This window comes from Tribolium castaneum, unplaced genomic scaffold, assembly GCF_031307605.1.
Source record: "Tribolium castaneum strain GA2 unplaced genomic scaffold, icTriCast1.1 ptg000006l, whole genome shotgun sequence".
NCBI lineage: Eukaryota > Metazoa > Arthropoda > Insecta > Coleoptera > Tenebrionidae > Tribolium > Tribolium castaneum.
Genome location: NW_026986630.1, coordinates 795,085 through 800,767, shown reverse-complemented (window position 1 = coordinate 800,767; position 5,683 = coordinate 795,085).

The window sequence follows — 5,683 nt, the reverse complement described above, 5'->3', positions numbered from 1 at the left end:
AATAATAATAATAGTAATATTAATAATAATAATAATAATAAAAATAATAATAATAGTAATAAAAGTAAGCTTAGTTTTCTAAGCAAAAATGAAGCTTATTTTGTGTGTTATATGAGCGTTTTCTCATTTCTATGCAAGAGATCATCTGTGATCTGTGTGTTTAGGCAAGAAATTGAATAAAATTAATAACTCATTTTAAAACTGGTATAAAAACATTTACTATACAAAAGTTAATAATAATAATAATAATAATAATAATAATAATAATAATAATAATAATAATAATAATAATAATAGTAATAAAAGAAATAATAATAATAATAATAATAATAATAATGATAATAATACTTATAATAATGAATTTCTTTCTAAATTAAAGCTTAGTTTTTCTAAGCAAAAATGATGCTTATTTTGTGTTATCTGAGCGTTTTCTCATTTCTATGCAAGAGATCATCTGTGATCTGTGTGTTTAGGCAAGAAATTGAATAAAATTAATAACTCATTTTAAAACTGGTATAAAAACATTTACTATACAAAAGTTAATAATAATAATAATAATAATATTAATAATAATAATAATAATAATAATAGTAATATTAATAATAATAATAATAATAAAAATAATAATAGTAGTAATAAAAGTAAGCTTAGTTTTCTAAGCAAAAAAGAAGCTTATTTTGTGTTATATGAGCTTTTCTCATTTCTATGCAAAAGATCATGTGTGATCTGTGTTTTTAGGCAATCTAAGCCATTTGATAGTTTTTAGGCAAGAAATTGGCTAAAATTAATAACTCATTTTAAAACTGGTATAAAAACATTTACTATACAAAAGTTAATAATAATAATAATAATAATAATAATAATAATAATAATAATAATAATAATAATAATAATAATAATAATAATAATAATAACAATAATAATAATAATAATAGTAATAGTAACAAAAGTAATAATAATAATAATACTTTTAATAAGGAAAAATGGAGCTTATTTTCTGTGTTACATGAGCGTTTTCTCATTTCTATGCAAAAGATCATGTGTGATCTGTGTTTTTAGGCAATCTAAGCCATTTTATAGTTTTTAATATTTAACAAAAATTTGCTTTAAAATAAAATGTTTGAAAAACTGAAATTAAACTAAATTAATTGTGTCTAACACTTTAGTAGAGGAAAAAGGAGGAGACATAAAAGTCACTAAAGTCTTAGAGTTGTCTTTAGTCGTCATATTAATAACAATAACATTTATAATAACAATACTAGTAGTACTAAATTTGCTTATATGCAAGCGCTTAATTAAGGTAACAGTTTTTATGTTTTTTGCTTATATCTCGAAAACAGTTACTCCTATCAATTTTTACTTTTTCACCAAAATTAAAGGTGATAAAATTTCCTACAAAATAGTTATTTGCATTTTTCATGTAGAACTAACCATAAGCGAGATATAAGTTTGAAAATAATTAATAATTAAAAAAAAGTGGTTTAACAGAAAACGTCTTGTGATTTAAAATACACTTAATTTATTGGGTCCAATACTTTATTAGAAGAAAAAGGAGGTGACATAAAAGTCACTGAAATCATCAGAGTCGTTTTTAAATACTGCATTTTTGTCTTCGTCTCAAACATTGAAAACTGAATTACATTTTTGTTCAGTAACAGTTACAGTTTTCTTATTGGTTTTTTGCTTATATCTCGAAAACAGTTCCTCCTATCAAATTTTATCTTTCTTTCAAAATTAAAGCTGATAAAATTTCCAACAAAATAGTTATTTACATTTTTCTTGTAGGACCAAGCATAAACGAGTTATAAAGTTGGAAATAAATAATATTTAACAAAAATTTGCTTTAAAATAAAATGCTTGAAAAACCGGAATTAAACTAAATTAATTGTGTCTAACACTTTAGTAGAGGAAAATGGAGAAGACATAAAAGTCACTAAATGTTTCAGAGTCGTCTTTAGTCGTCATTTTAATAACAATAACATTAATAATAATAATACTAATAGTACTAAATTTGCTTATATGCAAACGCTTAATTAAGGTAACAGTTTTTTGGTTTCTTGCTTATATCTCGAAAACAGTTACTCCAATCAATTTTTATCTTTTTTTCAAAATTAAAGCTGATAAAATTTCCTACAAAATAGTTATTTGCATTTTTTTGTAGGACCAACCATAAGCGAGTTATAGAGTTGGATATAAATAATCTTTAACAAAAATTTGCTTTAAAATAAAATGTTTGAAAAACCGAAATTAAACTAAATTAAGACTAACACTTTAGTAGAGGAAAAAGGAGAAGACATAAAAGTTACCAAAGTCTTGAGAGTCGTTTTTAGTCGTCATATTAATAACAATAACATTAATATTAATAATACTAATATTATTAAATTTGCTTATACGCAAGCGCTTAATTAAGGTAACAGTTTTTTGGTTTCTTGCTTATATCTCGAAAACAGTTACTCCTATCAATTTTTATCTTTTTACTAAAATTAAAGCTGATAAAATTTCCTACAAAATAGTTATTTGCATTTTTCATGTAGGACTAACCATAAGCGAGATATAAGTTTGATAATAATTAATATTTAAAAAAAAAGTGCTTTAACAGAAAATGCCTTGTGATTTAAAATACAATAAAAACATTTACTATACAAAAGTTATAATCGGTTTTTAATAATAATAATAATAATAATAATAATAATAATAATAATAATAATAATAATAATAATAATAATATTAATAATAATAATAATAATAATAATAATAATAAAAGTAATAATAATAATAATAATAATACTTATAATAATGAATTTTTTTCTAAATTAAAGCTTAGTTTTTCTAAGGAAAAATGAAGCTTATTTTGTGTTATCTGAGCGTTTTCTCATTTCTATGCAAGAGATCATCTGTGATCTGTTTTTGGGCAAGAAATTGTCTAAAATTAAAAACTCATTTTAAAACTGGTATAAAAACATTTACTATACAAAAGTTATAGTCGGTTTTTAATAATAATAATATTAATAATTATTTTACCATTAATTTAGTTTAATTTCGGTTTTTCAAACATTTTATTTTATATCAAATTTTTGTTAAAGGTTATTTATATCCAACTCTATAACTCGCTTATGGTTGGTCCTACAAAAAAAATGCAAAAAAACTATTTTGTAAAAAATTTTATCAGCTTCAATTTTGAAGGAAAGATAAAAATTGATAGGAGTAACTGTTTTCGAGATATAAGCAAAAAACCAAAGTGAAAACTGTAACAGTTACTAAACAAAAATGTAATTCAGTATTTAATGTTTGAGACGATGACGAAAATGCAGCATTTACTGTCACTTCCTTTTTCTTCTAATTAAGTATTGGACCCAATAAATTAAGTGTATTTTAAATCACAAGATATTTTCTGTTAAAGCACATTTTTTTTAATTATTAATTATTTTCAAACTTTTATCTTGCTTATGGTTAGTTCTACATGAAAAATGCAAATAACGATTTTGAAGGAAATTTTATCAGCTTTAATTTTGGTGAAAAGTTAAAAATTGATAGGAGTAACTGTTTTCGAGATATAAGCAAACAACAAAAAAACTGTTACCTTAATTAAGCGCTTGCATATAAGCAAATTTAGTACTAATAGTATTGTTATTATTAATGTTATTGTTTTTAATATGACGACTAAAGACGATTCTGAAGACTTTAGTGACTTTTATGTCTCCTCCTTTTTCCTCTACTAAAGTGTTAGACACAATTAATTTAGTTTAATTTCGGTTTTTCAAACATTTTATTTTAAAGCAAATTTTTGTTAAATATTAATAACTATAAAATGGCTTAGATTGCCTAAAAATACAGATCACACATGATCTTTTGCATAGAAATGAGATAACGCTCATGTAACACACAAAATAAGCTCCATTTTTTCTTATTAAAAGTATTATTAGTATTATTACTTATGTTACTATTACTATTATTATTATTATTATTATTATTATTATTATTATTATTATTACTATTATTATTATTATTATTATTATTATTATTATTATTATTATTATTATTATTATTATTATTATTATTATTATTATTATTAATATTATTATTATTAAAAACCGATTATAACTTTTGTATAGTAAATGTTTTTATACCAGTTTTAAAATAAGTTATTAATTTTAGACAATTTCTAGCCTAAAAACACAGATCACAGATGATCTCTTGCATAGAAATGAGAAAACGCTCAGATAACACAAAATAAGCATCATTTTTGCTTAGAAAAACTAAGCTTTAATTTAGAAAGAAATTCATTATTATAAGTATTATTATCATTATTATTATTATTATTATTATTATTATTATCATTATTATTATTATTATTATTATTATTATTATTAACTTTTTTATAGTAAATGTTTTTATACCAGTTTTAAAATGAGTTATTAATTTTATTCAATTTCTTGCCTAAAAACACAGATCACAGATGATCTCTTGCATAGAAATGAGAAAACGCTCATATAACACACAAAATAAGCTTCATCTTTGCTTAGAAAACTAAGCTTACTTTTATTACTATTATTATTTTCATTATTATTATTATTATTATTATTACTATTATTATTATTATTTTTATTATTATTATTATTATTATTATTATTGTTATTATTATTATTATTATTATTAAAAACTTATATTAAACAGACAGAAAACGTCGTATTCTGACACAAAAAAACGAATTACGTTATAGACTTGACGAGAACGGCGTATCTCGGACTCTTATAGGACTTTTATAGGGTCAAAAAGTATCAGTTTGGATTAAAACAAATTATTTTTGTTGAGTCTCAGTCTGAATTGTTTATCAGTTTAAACAAAAACGGCTTATTTTAGACGATCTTTTGCTTTGAACAAGAAAACTTACATCGAACAGACTAAAAACGTATTAATCTGGCATAAAAGAGCAATTTATGTATCACTTTGGATAAAGGCAGCTAATCCTATTCGTTTAATTGCTTAAAATAGACAAAATTGTTAATAAATCTAACAAAAACGCTGTATTCTAGCACAAAATACAGATTACATTATAGTTTCGACAAGAATAGCTTATTTGGAATGATTCTATGCTTCCAAACGAGTAAATTTTTATTAAACAGATGCCAAACATCATGTTTTGTCCTATAATGACATTTTATATTGCAGTTTGTATTAAAACAAAATATTTTCGTTGATTCTTTGTTAGAAGCAGCAAACCTAACATTAAAGAATCTGAAAACTTTGTATTCGGACACAAACCACCGAATTTTGTATTAGTTTAGACAAAAACGGTTGATTTTCGACAGTATTTTGCTTTGAACAAGAAAACTTATATGACTGACTGACGTTGTTGTTGTGTCAAAATAATTTATTTCGAATGATTCAATAGAGCGAAACAAGTAAACTTTTATAGGACAGATGCAAAATACCATATTACAACATAAATCGTTATTTTAAAGCAAAGTATTAGCTTTTGTACATGTTCAATTAAAGTTTGCTTACTTCGAAGTATGTAGTCGTCCGAAATAATTTTTTTTTGTCAAAACTATAACGTAATTTGTTCTTTTGAGCTTGAATATAGAGTTTTCATTACGTTTTATAGTAGTTTACTCTACTCTAAGCATAGAATCAAACAGAGTAATCCGCTTTTGTAAAACTGATACATAATTTGCTCTTATTT